A 19336-nucleotide genomic window follows, 5' to 3' on the forward strand; every position below is an offset into this window, starting at 1 on the left:
AGACAGAATCCTCAGGGCAAGGTAGTGATGGAGGTTAACGAGGAAAGCTGGAGAACAAGACTAGAGCAATTGTGGTTGGCATTCACAAATTTCAGGGTAAATGTTTTGTTGAGTTTTGAGACTTTTTTCAACTTCCTAAGAACCATCCTGGGTTCTTGAAGAAGCAAGAAACCCAAAGGTGTGTGTGTGTGTGTGTGTGTGTGTGTGTGTGTGTGTGTGTGTGTACACGCATGGGTATGTATCGGACTGACTGCATGTAATAGATTCTCTGAGATGATACATCTCTCATATTAAACAATTGGCATCTCATAAGCCAGTTATTCAAGAGGGAAAATATAGGGCAAATGTTTAGCTGAAATTTTATCCCAGTTCAAAAATGTAATCATTCCATGATAATTTTTAAATGTATGAAAATAGCGAATCACTATGCTGTATAACAGGAACTAACGTAGTGTTGTAGGCCAATTGCACTTCAAAAACAAATGAACAAACTCATAGAAAAAGAGATCAGATTTGTGTTACCAGAGGCACGGGGTAGGGTGAGGGGGAACTGGATGAAGGCAGTCAAAAGTTACAAATTTCCAGTTATAAGATGAATAAACACTAAGGATGTAATGTACAGTATGATAAATATAACACTGCTGTATGCTAAGAGAATAAATCCTAAGTTCTCATCACAAGGAAGCATTTTTTTCTGTTTGTTTAATTCTGTATCTATATGAGATGATGAATGTTCACTAAACATCATGATAATCATTTCATGGTATATACAAGTGATTATGCTGTACACCTTAAACTTATATAGTGCTGCATGTCAACCATATCTCAATAGAACTGGAAGAAAATTTAATAAAAACAAAAATTAATTAATTATTTAAATGTGTTAAATTTCAGTTCAGTTCAGTTCAGTCACTCAGTCGTCTCCAACTCTTTGCGATCCCATGAATTGCAGCACGGCCAGGCCTCCCTGTCCATCATCAACTCCCGGAGTTCACTCAAACTCACGTCCATCGAGTCGGTGACGCCATCCAGCCATCTCATCCTCTGTCATCCCCTTCTCCTCCCGCACCCTATCCCTCCCAGCATCAGAGTCTTTTCCGATGAGCCAACTCTTCACATGAGGTGGCCAAAGTACTGGAGTTTCAGCTTTAGCATCATTCCTTCCAAAGAACACCCAGGACTGATCTCCTTTAGAATGGACTGGTTGGATCTCCTTGCAATCCAAGGGACTCTCAAGAGTCTTCTCCAACAGCACAGTTCAAAAGCATCAATTCTTTGGTGCTCAGCTTTCTTCACAGTCCAACTCTCACATCCATACATGACCACTGGAAAAACCATAGCCTTGACTAGACAGACCTTTGTTGGCAAAGTAATGTCTCTGCTTTTGAATATGCTATCTAGGTTGGTCATAATTATCCTTCCAAGGAGTAAGTATCTTTTAATTTCATGGCTGCAGTCACCATCTGCAGTGATTTTGGAGCCCAAAAAAATAAAGTCTGACACTGTTTCCACTGTTTCCCCATTTTTTTCCCATGAAGTGATGGGACCAGATGCCCCCAGGTAGACATGCTAAAAAGAGAAATCTCTGTCATCCCCGAGAAAAGGGTTCCCCCTCTTGGTGGGTGCCGTGGGGAAAGCCTACAAGGATTTCATAACCCCAGGAAGCTGGAAAACCCACAGCTCAGTGCATACTTCCCTCTGGCAGTCCTTATCCATGGTTCTACTTCCTGTCCAGCCCATCAGGATTGCACGGAAGGTCCCCTCCCCCCGGCCCCTCAGTCCTCAGCTGCTCTGCCCCTCAGTCTTGCTAGGACTTTGACTCCTGGGAAACTCCAGCCTGGAGATGTGGTGCTGATCAACTCTGACAGGTGCTCAGAGCCTCAGCTTCAGACATCAGGGTTGGAGTGTGGGCACCACTCACCCACTGGGGAATCTGGGGGGATGTTGTTTCACCTGCTGTGTCTTGTTTGATATCAGTGCTGACTCCAGTGAATGCCCAGGGTGTCTCCATATGGTCAATGCCCTGTCACCCCCTCTCCCATCTCTTTAACGTCACACCCATTGTTTATACATATGACAGTCATTCGATCATCATTGACATTGACATTTCTTCCTGGTTGATCTAATGACTTTAAATCTGCTTTCTTATTATTTTAATCAATTTAGCCATCATTAGCACATGAATTGTCCTTCCTAATATGATTGCTGTTAACCAGATAAAAATAATTCCTGCTATAATCAGCACAATAAATATGTGTTAACTATATTTCTCTGCCTGTGTGACCTGAGTTTCTGTGCTTTTTCAGGCTTCTGTCAACTTGGACAAACCCACTTGCTCCTCTACTTGACCAAGGCTCTCATCTTCCGGTATCCACAGTCGCCGGGATGGATTCTGCATCCCTTCTGAAGAACACAGTAATCTGTAGATTTACAGCTACTTGCTCTGCTTATGTGGCCACTCTAGTTATCGTGTATTGAAAACTTATTCTGGGTCAGGTGTGGTGCCAAGCACTTTGCCAAGATTATCCCTAAGAAAGAGGCACCATTCTTATCCCCATGGTACAGGTGTGGGAACAGGTTTAAAATGGTTGAATGACTAGTGCAGGGTCCCTCCATATGATGAGTAGATGAGCAGGCCTTTGATGTCAGGTCTTTCTGATTCTAGAGCCCACACTTTCTGCTTGCATTTTGCACCATTGAAAGGAAATATTCACCCCCTCCAGATGCCCCTTCTCCTCCTCTTTGCCCTCTTCTTCCTCGCCTCCTCTTCCCTTCACCCCTTTCTGTTCCTCCCCACCTGTTTGTAAATCACACTTTCTCCCTTCCCCTTCCTTCAGCTTTTGCCTACAGCCCAGCCCTGCCAAGATCCCATTCAACAGGCACCCTGAGATTTGATGTTCCACACCACTTGCTGTGACAGCAAGAGGGAAATGACTTCAGAGACAACCTCACCTGGTGGGGAGGGAATCCAGATTTAAACCCCTTCCCTGGCTCCAGGGCCACCTGGGAGACCACATGGGTTTCCCTTCACTCCTTCTACAGATAAGATGCGGAACTAGCTCTGTCCTCAGCATCACCTTGCTGCAGACGTGGGAGTGATGGTAACACTGGCCCTGAGGTCACTTTCACACGACTGTGTCAAGGAGCTTCTGGACATCAAGAAATTCTCATAGCACCCCAGGAAGAAGAGCATTGTACCGCTTACATGAGGAAACTGAGGCTCAAAGTGATTTTTGGAAGCTGAAGGATTCTAGAGGTCATTAATCTTCTATTTGACAGATGAAGAAACTGAAACCCAGAGAGGGGTCACCAGCAAGAAAGAGGCAAAACCAACATCTGATCCCAGAGTCTCTAATCTTCAGGTCAGTGTCTAATAAAATGGCAGGCGCAACCTGTGAGTCTGTTCAAGTGTTTGTGGTTTTTTGTTTGGTTGGTTTGGGTTTTAGTTTCATCATGACGTCCATCCTTCCTGGTCTTCTGAGAAGTTGGGGGGTGGTTGGGGGCAGATCTGTGTGGATTCAGACTTAGGAGTCTGACGTCTGCCACCAACTCACTGTGTGTGACCTTGGGCAGCCTCTTCTTTGCCTCTGCGCTCCTCAGTTTTCTTATGTGTATGACAGAACCAGGTCACTGAGTTTGAGTTCCCCAGGTATTCTGGATGTACTCAGAGCATCCCGCTCCTCCAGGGGTTTCAAAATTGGACATGGTCTTCATGACCTCTTGGCTTGGCAGCAGCTGCTTCACTTCCCCAGCGATGATTTTATTTCGTCCTGCTGGAAACTCAGCTCCATGCACTTGGGCTGAATAAGTTGATTTGTAGAAATTAACATTTCCTGGGGCTGTTCACATCAAAAGCAGCAAGTCATTGATCTGAGTACTTCTGAATGGGCTTGGGAGTCCAGCTGGGACAAATTCATCCCTCCAATGTGACATCTGCTGGACAGTGACATTGAATTATGTCACATTATAATAGCATCTCCCCAGGTTCCCAGAACCTTTATTTAACTGAAGTCGGACTCTCCCACCAAGAGACCCATGCCCCTCAATGAGGACTTTTCCTGGTGGACAGCTTCCTGGGAACTGATTGCAATGGCATTATAGAGAACAGAAAGGGTGTTGATGGCAGAGGGACGGGCCTCAGGACCCTCAGGGGGACAGGGAGCAGGGATAGACCCCCTGACAGGAGAGGAGACGGTGGGGTGGAGGGGGCCACACTGATGGGATAATTCACTTCACAGGGTCTGTCATCCAGGGTAGGTGCCTTCGAGATTCATGTCCATCATTTACCCAGTTACTTTCTCACTCCCTCACTCAGCAAACTTCTTGGCCGGTGATGGGCCAAGTACTGTGCCAGGTGAAGGAGACACAGGGGTGATGAAGAGCTTGCCTGTACCCTTGGTGGGGCTGACAGTCTGGTACAGGAAACAGAGGCTCTGCCTCAAGAAGTACAATAAGAGATCCCAGGGAGCAGAAGGAGGGAACACTGAACTTTCTTGGGGGGCAGGTTGGGCAGGCGTGGGACTTAGGGTGGGGGCTCCCAACTGGACCCTGAGGCAAGGTCTCTAGTCCCCGTGGTTCATCTGGGAGGTGAGCCCCAGGAGCACACGTGAGGACATGGAGAGGCCGAGCAGGGCAGGGAGGAGGGCCAGGGAGCCTGGGTTCATGCGCGGGCTCAGTCCTGCTGGGGACCTTCTGAGGAAAGAATAAAAGAAATGCAGTCACTTGGGTGGGGAAGCTGTCAGCAGGCCCAGAAATTTCTGTAGCTGCAGGAGAATTCAGAAAGTCAGGGGGGTGTGGTGGTGAGGTGGGGGATCAATAGCATCTGCTACGGCTTCTTCGAAAAGCTGACATTTGAGCTGGATTTGAAGCGTGACTAGGAGTTTTGCAGCTGGAGTAGGCGTGGGGAGCGGCTAATCCAGGCGACTTGAAGAGTATATGGATGGGGATATGTTAGTCATTCAGTCGTGTCCAACACTTTGTGAACCCATGGACTATAGCCGGCCAGGCTCCTCAGTCCATGGAATTCTTCAGGCAAGAATATTGGAGCAGGTAGCCATTCCCTTCCCCAGGGGATCTTCCCCACCCAGGGATCGAACCCAGCTCTCCTGCAATACAGGCAAGTTCTTTACCATCTGAGCCACCAAAGTGGCTTAAAGGGCCAGAGGGTTTCAAGAAAATAATTTATTTTAAAATTAATTATGGGGGAGATTTGAGCAGCCTTTATGCAGGGAAGCCGTAAGTAGTAGAGTTGGGGAAGTTGACAAATGTGAGAGACAGAAAATACTCAATAGGGACAAGCCCTGGAAAATGCAGAAAGGAATGGATCCAGGGGATGGGAAGGGATGCTTTCCATCAGAAGAGAATATTTTCTGTTCCTGAGTTGGTTAAGAATGCTTTTCCTGAGCTGAGGGAAAATAGGTTTAGCTATCGGAGCAAAGGGAGTACCTACCCAAGAAACTCAGGTACCTGTTGGGAGCAAAGGGTTGATGATTGGGATGGGCGAGGGCTTGTGAAGGTGGAGGACTTGAACAGTCCTTGAAGGGCGGGGAGTAGAGCAGACTACAGGAAGGCCAGAAGGATGGACGGTGCTGGAGCCAGCTCATGTTGGCACTTACTCCCTGGCAGTGCTGCCAGTACTCATTGAGTACAGTTTTCTTGATGGCTTCCTGGCAGAGCAGAGCAAAAGTTGAGAAAGCAGATGGCTGCATTGGAAAATGGCTGGGATTTGGCAGGGCAGGGTGGCAAGAAGAGAATGCCAGCCCCCTGCAGGCACACAGGATTCAAGGCAAGGGGACAGGACTTACTGGCTTCCTATCTCCTTTGCTGTCCTTGAACCAAAAAGAAAGGGTGATGCTGGACTGTCATGCGAGTTCCCCAGCCCACATTCTGTGTCACCCTAGGCAAATCATCTCCCTTCTTTTGGGCCTCCATTTCTATATGTTATTCAGGACTTCTCAGCCTCAGCCCTACTGGCATTTAGCGGCAGATAACTCCTTATTGTGGGGAACTGTCCTGAACATTATGGGATGTTAGCAGCATCCTTGGCCTCTATCCACTGGAGGCCAGTAGCAGAAACACACACCCATTGTGACAAGCAAATGTCTTCTCAGAAGCAAAACTGCCCCAATTGAGAACCACTGTCTTAATTGGAATAAGAAGTCCTATCCAGTCACACCATGTGAAAAAAGGGTCCCAAGAGGAACACACAAAATAATGGGAGCTGAAGCCAGCAGAAAACCTTTGACAGCTGATTAGAGATGTATGAGTAGTTATTTATCACAACCTCTGCTCCATTTTCCCATGTAAAATACATGGCTCAGAGGCTGCACTGGGTCTACAACCCAGGCACCCTGCTCCCAAGATCCAGGCTCTTTCCAGACTACCAGTTCTGTGAAATTCCATCCTTTGGCAAGACGTCCTTAGAGGATCCTACATCCTTGTCCTTGTACAGTGGCTGGTTGTTCAAGATGGATCTGAAAGAGGCAGAGGTGAGAAGAAAGGCCAAGATAAGAACAGAAAAGAGGGCTTCCTGGTGGTCCAGTCATTAAGACTCCACGCCCCCAATGCCGGGGATTTGATCCCTGGTCAGCAACTAGATACCACATGCTGCAACTAAGACCCAGCACGACCAAATTTTAAAAAAAGAAAAAAATTTAAGAACAAAAGAGAACTCAAATCTCCGAAAGGTTGACATGAAGAGAGCAAAGGAAACCAGGGTGGAGTGTACTGACACAGGGTCTGTTCAGGAGGAAGAGACCACACAAGTCATTTGAACTGGAAAATTTACCGTAAATAAGTGTTAATTAGAAAAAAGGGTTATCTACTAAAAGGAGTAAAAAGGATACTAAAGAGCAGAGAACAGCCAATGTAGGGAAATTTTACTACCTCTAGCAATGTCTGAGAGAGTGGCTGAAGCTGGTCTGGAAGAGTGGCTGCTGGGTGAGGAGGGCATCGCCATGGAGTTGGTCACCAGTGGCTGCTCAGGTGAGTGCCACCGGGCAGCTCCCACACTGAAGGAGGTCTGAACCCAGAAAAGCAGCTTTTCATGCCATCGCCTGGCAGCATCCCTCCAGTGCCCTCTATTGACAGATGTTGGCATTGCACCGGCTGGCAGAAAGAAATGTTAACAGGGTCCAGCTCCAGCATCACAAGCAGAGCAAAGAAGGGTAGACGTGGAGCTGAGCGAACATGAAGTGACAGCTGCCGCAGTCCTTGCCTTGGGCCAACCAGCTTCCACAAAACCTTCCATGCAGTCTGCAGCTCCCACTGGTAACCGCCCTGTTACCACCTAACAGGGCACAGTTATCCCCTGTCCAAACACAGAGGTTCTCACACCTGCCTCGACGTGAGATCTGTAGCTCCAATGTCAGTGTCTCCATCACTGGCTATATGAATGACTCCTCAAATACAGCACAGTCACACTGGACATGCTGTTTCCTACAGACTAAATTGTACAGTAAACCTCCAATGACTTTTTATAGACAATAACAGGAGGAAGGAGAGAAGAGAAGAGAATGGTTAACATACGGACATAAACTTATAACAAACAGAGCTACTCTGGTCCTCGTTTCTGTAACTAGTCAAGCTATAATTTATATTAATATCTATTGCTACCTGTTCCACATTTCCTCCCCCCCTCAGCCAGAACCTCAGCTAGTTGGAGTTTTGTTTTTGTTTTTGTTTTTCTAAAGGAAGAGTGAACCAAAACTTCATTCTTGAATGGTATGACTCCTCAATTATTCTGCTTTTTTGTGTTGCTTAAGTTTTTCAGTTATATTTACAGTTGGATGTGGAAGTATTAAGAGGCGCCCCAGACAATCCTTGAATTCTACATATAGTCTTCTGTGCTCTCACTGTGTAGCAGCAACCCAATTTCCCCTTGGAAAAGACCCTGATGCTGGGAAGGATTGAAAGCAGGAGGAGACGGGGACGACAGAGGAGGAGATGGTTGGATGGCATCACCGACTAGGTGGACATGAGTTTGAGCAAGCTCAAGAAGCTGGTGATGGACAGGGAAGCTTGGCATGCTGCAGTCCTTGGGGTCACAAAGAGTCAGACACGACTGAGTGACTGAACTGAATCAGGATCAATCCTTCTGTCCAGTAGAGTAACCCTTTTTTGGCTTTGGTGTTTGTTCAATGACACAAAGATCTCAAATGGCTACATGGCAGTCTCCTCCTTCTGTTCACTGGAACCATCATGGTATCCTCTGGTATGCCCTCTCAGGAAAAAAGATCTCCAAGCTGGAAGAGCTCAACTTTGCTACGAGAAGAAGCAACAATTCTGCAAAGGTGTGAGAATGAGTGAGAAGTGCCAGTCATTATTTACTGCTTCCCAGCTCCCAATCCACCCTTCAGGGCCTGCTCGTGATACTGGAATAGTTATCCTTACAAGCATGATGTTGATCATTGTCAATAGATGGCACTGGTAGTATGCAGGACATGCTATCTGATTTCACTGCCCTCTGCTTCTTCTTGCTCCTGCAGCACCAGGTTGGGGGCAGGACACTTAGGAGACCACATCCCTTGTGATATCAGCAGCAGCTGCACAGCTGGCTTCACAAAGGCAAGGTTAATGGGAGCCCCAGCTCATTTCCAAGAATGTACCCAGTCCTCCCTAATCCCAAACCTAATCCCAATTCTGTGGGAAACTTCTTAGCAGCCAGTTCTTCAGTGGGCTTCTCAGTGAGTTCAACAGCAGTTACCCCACAGGCAACTTCAGAAATTCATCAGCACCCCAGCAGGCCACTCTCTGCCCACCAACCTTGGCCTGCTTGCAGAGCCAGATCACCTCTGCCCTGGGCAACCCAGTGAACTTTTCTGCCATCCAATGGGCTGCATCCACACTCTGTCCAAGGATCTGAATTCCACTCTTGGGGAGGATCCTCCCTCCCTCTCAAGTTTTATTTCTTGCATACTCTCCTTCCAGCTTAGTGGTGTTCTTTAGAGTTCTTTCTTGTTCCCCTTTAGTTAATTTAATGTAGTTTCCATCTCCTGGTTGGACCTTGGCTGACACAGAACACTCCCATTTCCACACCTTGATTAATGGATCCGTGTATTCTAATGATGAAGGAGGCAGCCTTATACAATGGTGTCTGATTCAAAGCATATATTACATCCTTTCAGGATTTGTCTGCCAACTGGTGCCCTACCTGAGCCTTCAATATGTCATTCCACCTTTCAATTAGGCCATTCACTTCCAGGGGATGACTTATATTGTAAAAACTAATGAATTTCATGAGGATGTGCCTACTGCTCCACTTTCTTTGTTACAAAATGAATTCTTTGAGAAGAGGCAATTCTGGGTAGAATACCATGATGGTGGTATGCTGTAAGTACTTGGATGATGGTGTGGACAAAAACATTACAGAGACAGCATATTTATATCCAGAAAAAAAAATACATTTTCCAGTAAGGAAGTATCTCTGTGCTGTACATGATAGAGGAGATAAAATGAAGTCAACTTGCCACCAGGTAAACAGCTGGTGTATCCAGGGAAAGGTGCCATATCATAGGTTCACGTTGGTCTTTTCTGCTTAAGGACTGAGCACCCAGCAGTGGCGATATCCAAGGCAGCCATTGTTGTTGTTGTTGTTCTCAGTCGTGTCTGACTCTTTGTGATGCCACGGACTGCAGCACGCCAGTCTTCCCTGTCCTTCACTATCTCCCAGAGTTTGCTCAAACTCATGCCCATTGAGATAATGACGCCATCCAACCATCTCATCCTCTGTCGCCCACTTCTCCTCCTGCCCTCAGTCTTTCCCAGCATCAGGGTCTTTTCTAGTGACTCAGCTTTTCATATCAGGTGGTCTGAGTATTAGAGCTTCAGCTTCTGCATCAGTCCTTCCAATGAATATTCAGGGTTGATTTCCATTAGGATGGACTGGTTTGACCGCCTTGCTGTCCAAGGGCCTCTCAAGAGTCTTCTCCAGCACCACAGGACAAAAGCATCAGTTCTTCAGTGCTAAGCCTTCTTTCGGAGAAAGCAATGGCACCCCACTCCAGTACTCTTGCCTGGAAAATCCCATGGACGGGGGAGCCTGATAGGCTGCAGTCCATGGGGTCGCTGAGAGTTGGACACGACTCAGTGACTTCACTTTCACTTTTCACTTTCATGCATTGGAGAAGGAAGTGGCAACCCACTCCAGTGTTCTTGCCTGGAGAATGCCAGGGACGACAGAGCCTGGTGGGCTGCCGTCTATGGGGTCGCACAGAGTTGGACACGACTGAAGCAACTTAGCAGCAAGCCTTCTTTATGGTCTAATTCTCACATCCATACATGACTACTGGAAAAACCATAGCTTTGACTATATGGACCTTTGTCGGCATTAGTAAGGGGAAATTCATGTTTTTGAGCCCATGCATGTCCTCCATTCCTGCCACTAAGCACACTTTATTCACAGTACCACTGGACAGGAACAGGGACAGGTAGGTAAGCAGGGTAACTGATAACCATGAAGCAGACATACTGTTCCTTTGATAACTGAAAGCCTCCAGGACAGCAGATGCCCATTGGTGAGCATTCATGTGGGACACAAATGTTCACAGTCTGTACCCATCCTGAAGAGTCCATCCTCGTACCTCTTCCCCAGAATTCTTTGTCACCAATTTTCCAATCCCATTCCTTCCAAGTCCCTGACCATCCAGCCAAACCATACCATTAACAACTGCTCGTAAATCTGTGTAGATTCCTACTTCTGCTGCTGCTGCTGCTAAGTCATTTCAGTCGCGTCTGACTCTGTGCAACCCCATAGACGTCAGCCCACCAGGCTCCCCCATCCCTGGCATTCTCCAGGCAAGAACACTGAAGTGGGTTGCCATTTCCTTCTCCAATGCATGAAAATGAAAAGTGAAAGTGAAGTCGCTCAGTCATGTCCAACTCTTAGCAACCCCATGGACTGAAGCCTGCGAGGCTCCTCCATCCATGAGATTTTCCAGGCAAGAGTACTGGAGTGGGGTGCCATTGCCTTCCTACCTCTGGTCATGTCTAATCCCCAAATAGACAACCAAATATTCTGTTTAAAGTTCTACCCACTGAAAATAGTTTTCTTTACCACTCTCCTTCAGGGTCACCCCCTGATGGTTTTTTAATGCTGCAGTCTTCTATTTGGAGGTGGCACTGTCAAATCATGGAGCAGCACCTGTACACCAGGCTTGAGTCTGTATTTCCCAGCTAACTGGCCATAAGGCACTCCCCACAAAGCAATCAGCAAGATTTGAGGAAGAGGAGGCAATGAAGCAGGAGTCTGAATCATTGATTCAGACAGCTTACTCATATCTCCCGGACTTGCCCAAGCGTGGTCTCTTTTACACCACTTCTATCTGATGATAGGTTGCTGCTGCACAAAGTTACATTTACGGCTAGCTGTGCCAGGAGAATCCTAAATGGGGGTCTCAGGCAGCATGGTCACCTGCTGGAGTCTCTTCACCACAGTTCAGTAGAAAACGAGAAGCTGTTTCTCAAAAAGAAAGTGTTTTACGCAAAAGAGGGCATAAATTTACTCTAAAATCCTAGAAGGGATGTGCCCAGTGGTACAGAGGATAAGAATCCATACGCCAGTGCAGGGGAAATGAGTTCAATCCCTGGGCTGGGACGATTCCTCATGCTGCAGAGCAACCAAGCCCGAGTACCACAACTACTGAGCACGAGACCTTGGGCCCACGGGCTGCAACTACTGAGCTCACGGGCTGCAACTAGAAGCCCATGCGCCTGTGAGCAAAAGAAGCCACCGCAGTGAGAGGCCCGCACCCTGCAACGGAGAGTAGCCCCCGCTTGCCACAACTAGAGAAATCTTGCAAGCAGCAACGTAAGCCCACGGCAGCCAAAAATAAATAAATAAATATATCCATACATAAATAAAAACTGCTGTGAAGATGTATTGTTGGTCTTTCCAGGTAAAGGAAAACTGATTTTGATGGTCTTCACAACTTGGTTTGGGCAAAAAGGCAGTATCTAGGTCAATGGCTACATACCAAGTGCCATACTGTGTTACTCCAGTAAGAATACTTGATCTTGGATGGCTGCTGCAGTAGGAGTTACTTCCCTGGTGAAGCAGATGAAGAACCTAGTCATTCTTCCAAACTCATCATATGTCTGCCCAGGTCAAACAGACAAGTTCAATGGGAATGCGATGGCAATCATCCCCTCTGTATATTTCAGCCTTCTTCATTCTCTGAACTTTCCCCAGAGAAAGAGAATCGCTTTCAGTTTACTATCAGGGGTAGAGAGGAAGTTCCAGGAACTTCTACTGAGCCCTGCCTTTCACAGCTTCCCTCACTTCATGAGTCAGAGACCCAAAGTGGAGATTTCTTCCAGCTGCCAAGTATGTGTACTTCAATTATACATTCTGGAATTGGGAAAGTGACCACTGGACACACCTGAGCTAAGGGTCTAACGCCTGACTCCCTAAGTTTTCACTTTGACTGGTAGGCCTCAGTGGCATTTTGCATCCCCTGTCATTTATAACTTTATTGCTATTTCTGTCTTGGGCATTTCTTTGGAAAAGGTGTATGGATTCATTACATACTCTAATGTATGTATAATCTCTATAGATTATAAGAGAAAATCAGGTATCTGCTGATACTTTTTAAATTGACCTGTCTTTATACTTAGAAATGTCTCTTAATAGTAGGCTTCCCTGGTGGCTCAGATGGTAAAGACTCTGCTGCAATGCAGGATCCCTGAGTTGGGAAGATCCCCTGGAGAAGGAAATGGCATCCCACTCCAGTAATCTTGCCTGGAGAATTCCATGGACAGAGGAGCCTGGCAGGCTACAGTCCATGGGGTTGCAAAGAGTTAGGCATGACTGAGAAACTATCACTCACTCTGGCATTCTGAATTTTCATAAATTCAGAGCAGTGTCTAATAATCTCCAAGGTCTGCGTACCTTCCTTTCCCAAGTGCTTAGCTGCTCAGTCATGTACAGCTCTTTGTGACCCTTTGAACTGTAGCCTGCCAAGCTTCTCTGTCCATAGGACTTCCCAGACAAGAATATTGGAACGGGTTGTCATTCTCCTCCTCCAGGGGATCTTCCAGACCCAGAGATTGAACGCATGTCTCCTGTGTCTCCTGCACTGCAGGCAGATTCTTTACCCACTAAGCCATGGGGGAAGCCCCTTCCCAAGTGCATTTGTCTAGTAAATGGCCACAGACCCCTCTGGTGAAAGCTTGGAGGAAGATGTATGGCACATACTCAGAGCACTGCTGCAGGAAGCTTCTTCCAGGCGCCTGGCCTCCTCTTCAGTCACGGGGCTCTAATCTGTCTCTAAACTGATGAAAGGCCACCACTCTCCAATGTGGTGAGTCAACTCAGGCTTAGGCCACCAGTCTCAGAGGTCAATGGGCTGGTTTTCTTCTGTTATGTAAATCAAGCAATACTCTAGTAGCCTGTCCATCTGGCTCATTTCTAAGGCTGCACTGATCAATTCAGTTCAGTGTCGCTCAGTCGTGTCTGGCTCTTTGCGACCCCATGAACCGCAGCACGCCAGGCCTCCCTGTCCATCACCAACTCCCAGAGTTCACCCAAACCCATGTCCATCGAGTCTGTGATGCCATCCAAACATCTCATCCTCTGTCGTCCCCTTCTCCTCTTGCCCTCAATCTTTCCCAGCATCAGGGTCTTTTCCAATGAATCAGCTCTTCGCATCAGGTGGCCAAAGTATTGGAGTTTCAGCTTCACTTTCAGTCCTTCCAATGAACGATTAGTTACTACTAATTGATCTCTATTAGCCAAGGCATTCTGATTACTGCTACATTCCTGCTGCCATTTATGGTAAATGCACTCACCTTGTCTTTGGCTGTTAAGTACTTAAGTTAAGTACCATCTACCACTCCAGGAGCCCACCATCCCCGTGAAATCAGGGAGCTCATCTGAATACAGCATCGTAACACCTGGTCTACAAAGACGAACATCCACTGAGTGTCTTAAGGATGTATGTTCTCACCTCATTAATATGCCTTTCAAAGGCTTATTTAGGAAAGTGTGTTTCGGAATGTTCATGGAACATAGGTTAGGGGTGGCTGTGCAGGTCACATATGATAAATCCACTACAAAATCCTGTATCCTTAAGCCTTTGGATCAGAGGAAAACATAAGCAGAACACTCTTTGATATAAATTGCAGCAGTATCTATTTCAATCCGTCTCCCAGAGTAATGGAAATAAAAACAAAAATAAACAAACAGAACCTAATTAAACTCAAAAGCTTTTGCACAGCAAAGAAAACCACAAACAAAACATAAAGACAACCCACAGAATGGGAGAAAATATTTGCAAATGAAGCGACTGACAGAGGATTAGTCTCCAAAATTTACAAACAGCTCATGTGGCTCAATACCCAAAAAACAAAAAACCCAATCAAAAAAATAGGCAGACAACCTAAATAAACATGTCTCCAAAGAAGACATACAGATGGCCAAGAGGCATGTGAAAAGATGCTCAACATCACTAATTATTAGAGAAAGGCAAATCAAAACTACAATGAGATGTCATCTGGTGTCAGTCAGAATGGCCATCAGCAAAAAATCTACAGACAATAAATGCTGGAGAGGGTATGGAGAAAAGGGAACCCTCCTACACTGTTGGTGGGAATGTAAATTGGTGCAGCCACTATGCAGAACAGCATGAAGGGTCCTTTAAAAATAGAGCTAACGTATGATCCGGCCATCCTGTTCCTCATTGCAGCACTGTTTATAATAGCCAGTACATGGAAGCAACCTAAAGGGCCACCAGCAGATGAACAGGTGAAAAAGATGTGGTGCCTATACATACAATGGACTATTACTCCACCATTAAAAAGAATGAAATAATGTCATTTGCAGCAACATGAGTGGGTCTGGAGATTATCATACCAAGTGAAATAAGCCAGAGAAAGACAAATATCATTTATTATACGATATCACATATGTGAATCTAAAAATAATGATATAAATGAACTTGTTTACAAAATAGACACACAGACTTAGAGAATGAAGTTATGGGTACCAGAGGGGAAGGGTGGGGTGGGGATAGACTGAGAGTTTGGGATTGACGTGTACACAGCGCTATATTTAAGATGGATAACAAAAAAGGATCTTCTGTAAAAATTTTAAAATAAATAAAATAGATTACCCTTTTTTAAAAAAGCCTTTGGCGTCTTTCTTCCAAATGATTCCTTGGAAGCTCTAGTCTCTCCACTCTTTAAATGTAAGCCACTTTCAAGTCCAAGTTTCAGGCAACCAGCTAAAATGTTAGGGCCACCTTCAGCTCAGGCTGATACTCTAAATCTCAAATCTACATCCATGGCTTCAGAATGATTTAGTATTCTTCCCCACCCTTAGAATCAACTCCTGTGTACATTCCCCAGGATTATGTCAAATCTTGGCATTCTTCTATTGTATAAACGATCTCCCCCTGGCTCACAGTGTGTACCTGATCCCTTGGAGCACGTTGAGATTTGACCTTTGTGATGGATCTAATGACAACAAAGGAGTGCATATGTTATGTCTTCAGGAGAATGGTTATCCTTTTTCAAGGTATCTGTCCCATATCACAGGGTTTTCAAACAAAGGAAAACTATTCTGTTCAGATACAAGAGGGAAAGTTCTTTCCATTGGTAAAGGGAGCCTCAGAGTGACTCTCCATTTCATCTGAGTCCAACCAGATGTCTCTACCAGATGTTTCAGGACCCCATTCTTTCCTAACTTATGTTCAAGCTCTCATGTGAAAAACTTGGCAATGCTATAAATCTCACTGACATTTAAATTCCGTGACCCACACCATTAAATTTTATATTTTCTTTTCAGCAATATCAGCCCTGTGGCTACATGAAATAAGATTTTTTTAAAGATGCCGCGGAAGCTCTGTGGTTCTCAAACCATGATTTGAGCTGAGAATTAAATGACCTGAACTTATTTTCTTTCGAGTAAGTGCTCCAGTGCCTTCAAGAATCCATCCCACACCACAGTCTTTGCAGTCATAATTACTGACATGATGGTCAAGTGCAGTAGTCAGTTGGGCTCCCCAGACATTTGCTTCAGTTAGCATTCCATCAAAATCCATCACAGGTGATCACATAATTATGATGCCACTACGCTGCTGATTACTAGCATCCCAAGTCCCATTGGCATGGTGCTTAGCGCTCTGCTCAAGCCCAAGGGCACAAGGAAGCCAATCAAATTTCCACCATTGAAGGTCTGTCTCCTGGGACCACCCCTGCTCCCAATTCTATATCAATTAGAACCCAGTCAAGAGACAGAGTTCAGAACCCATAAACTGAGCATGAAAATTTTTAATATAAAGAATTATTAACTAGCATAGGGTACTTAATTACCAACAGGGGTAAAAGAGGACTCTGCTGCTGCTGCTGCTGCTGCTGCTGCTAAGTCGCTTCAGTCGTGTCCGACTCTGTGCGACCCCATAGACGGCAGCCCACCAGGCTCCCCTATCCCTGCGATTCTCCAGGCAAGAACACTGGAGTGGGTTGCCATTTCCTTCTCCGCTGCATGAAAGTGAAAAGTGAAAGTGAAGTCACTCAGTCCTGTCCGACTCTTAGCCACCCCATGGATCGCAGCCTACCAGGCTCCTCCATCCATGGGATTTTCCAGGCAAGAGTACTGGAGTGGGGTGCCACTGCCTTCTCCAAAAAGAGGACTCTAAAGGACCTGAAAGCAGCAAGAAAGAAACACCCAGAAGAGCAACTTCCCTGGTGGTCCAGGGGTTAGGACTTTTGCCTTCCATTGCAGGGGGTGCAGGTTTGATCCCTGGGTGGGGAGTTAAGATCCCACATGGCAAAAACCCAGAATATAAAACAGAAGCAATGTTGTAACAAATTCAAGAAAGACTTTTAAAATGGCCTACATCAAAAGAAAATGTACATTTTAAAGAAAGAAATAGCCAGAAGAAAAAGTGGGCTGCAGAAAAAGAAAAAAAAAGTTGCTAATATATCTAGGCTGCTACTGCTAAGTCACTTCAGTCGTGTCCGACTCTGTGCGACCCCACAGACGGCAGCCCACCAGGCTCCCCCGTCCCTGGGATTCTCCAGGCAAGAACACTGGAGTGGGTTGCCATTTCCTTCTCCAGGGCATGAAAGTGAAAGTGAAAGGGAAGTCACTCAGTCGTGTCCGACTTTTCGCCACCCCATGGACTGCAGCCTACTAGGCTCCGCCGCCCATGGGACTTTCCAGGCAAGAGTACTGGAGTGGGGTGCCATTGCTTTCTCCGTATCTAGGCTGAGGGAGAGTGAATAATGATGGAACTAAAGACTGAGGAAAAAGCCCTCTCTCAAGACGGAAATTCAGAGCTCTTCAGGGAGGGTGTGAGGAACGCAAGCACATGCAGCCTCTAGTGGCTAAGAACTTTGCCAGGGAGTTTGGGCTAGAACTGGAGAGTGAAGCTTGAGGATATATCAGAGCTGGTCCACAAAGGCCACTGAGGTCGCGGCTCCTGTGCCGAGGGAAAAAAAAAGATGGTGGAGGATCAGAACCTGAAAGAGCAGCCCACGGCATCACCTGGCAGTGTCCCTCTAGTGCCCCCTACTGGCAAAGCCGAACATTGCTCCCGCTGGCAAAAGAACTGTTTACAGGGTCCAGCTGCAGTATCTCAAAGCAGGGCAAAAAAGGATGGATTTGAAGCTCAGAGACAAAAAAGAAAAAAAAAATTAGATAACAAGTATTGTGGGAGAGACAGACATGGAAGGGAGCAACGAGTCTGTCAGGCAAAGAGGCTCCAGGCCTTTGGCAGAGAAGGGGCAGACAGGGGCTGTAACCCTGCAGAGCAAATTCTGTCCCCAGCCCACTTCAAAAGGAGAATGCAGTCACAAAATAAACACAGCTTAACAAAGCCACATTGTTCAGCTTTCAAATGAACAGAAAATAAAATTCCTGGAAAGGTTCCCTCTTCCCACCCCGGGGAGCAAGTAGGAAGTGAGTTAGGATGCATTTCATTTTTCTTGAAGAGGCTTTCTCAGTTCCTTGGTTCCTGCTGACTCAGGCCACCTCCACCATCTGCAGCTTCAACAGACATTCAGACGTTCATTCAACAGCGTTGTCAGCAGGCCTACTAGGTGCCAAGCAGTGAGTCTGGGAGGCTCTTTAACGGTGGGCCTCCGTTAGGCCTGCCTGCATCTTTCTGTGGCTGAGCCCATCTTGAGCGAATGTTGAGAGGGGAGAGTGATCCATGGACGAGAGAAATTACAAGTTAACGTGGTTCAGGTTCAGACTCTCCAAAGTTTCTATGAGGATTTTAAGAGCAAGGGCTTTGGAGTCAAGCGATACGAGTTCTCATTCTGTCCCATTTCTTCTTTTATTAACCACCCCCCCCCCCACATACACACCCCCTCTGTCTTGGCTCTTTAGTGACTGTGACCTTAAGCAATTCACTTCAATTCTCTGAGCCTGTTTCCTCATGTATCAAATGATTTTGGCAATATCTATCTCAGAGTTTCTGGGAAGATCAGGGATAATGTCTGTATTAAATATAATCCAAGCATAGGTGCCCAGGTCTATCACGCCAAAGCCCAAACCACACCCTAGGTTTCACCAGACCCAGAGAGCAGATGCTTAGGCCAGGGGCCTGGCACCACCACCAAACAATGCCAGCCCATCATCACTGATATTGAACCATTGCTGCCCTACCTAGTTCTACCTCCTTCTTGGACGGATTAGAATACTGAACCCCAGAGAGGGCAGGTGATTATCCAAGGCAGCACAGCATGGTGGTGGCCAAGCCCACACTGGAACCAGGCCTCAAATGGCATCAAGCCACTTGGCCATCTGAAAAACTAAAAATAATGTGCTTCGGGGTATGGACTCTGGAACAAGGCAGGCCTGAGTTCAAGTCCTCTCTCTGAAATTTCCATTCATTCAACAAATATTCACTGAGTATCCGGTACAAGCCAGGCACCCATGCTAGTGCAGGGGACAGAGAGGGATCTGATCTACACAGCTCCGGCCCTTGCACGGTCTGGAGGGCGAGACAGTGAATAAATAATCAATGAATAACGAAGTTCATCACCAGCTTCGGGAGAGTGAGGAGGGACATACAAAGGGTGAGGCCCTGAGACGACAGGTCAGTAGGGCAGGGGTCCCCCTTGGGGCCATCAGGGAGGGGTTCGTGATGGGGGCGTCTCTGAACTGGGACCTGAACACAAGAAGGACCAGCCATGCAGAGGCCAGCGGAAGGCACCCAGGCAGAGAGCTCGGAGCCATGAGAAGGGAGGCCCAAGTGAGCAGAGAAGCAGGAGGGACACACGGAGAGAAGGCAGAGCCCATCAGCAGGGCCTCCACGGTCACCCCAGGAGCTCAGCTTCGCCCGCCAAGTGGCGGAGGTCGCGGGGGTCTGAGCAGACTGGTGATGGGACC

The sequence above is a fragment of the Budorcas taxicolor genome, chromosome 2, assembly GCF_023091745.1.
Source record: "Budorcas taxicolor isolate Tak-1 chromosome 2, Takin1.1, whole genome shotgun sequence".
Classification (NCBI taxonomy): domain Eukaryota; kingdom Metazoa; phylum Chordata; class Mammalia; order Artiodactyla; family Bovidae; genus Budorcas; species Budorcas taxicolor.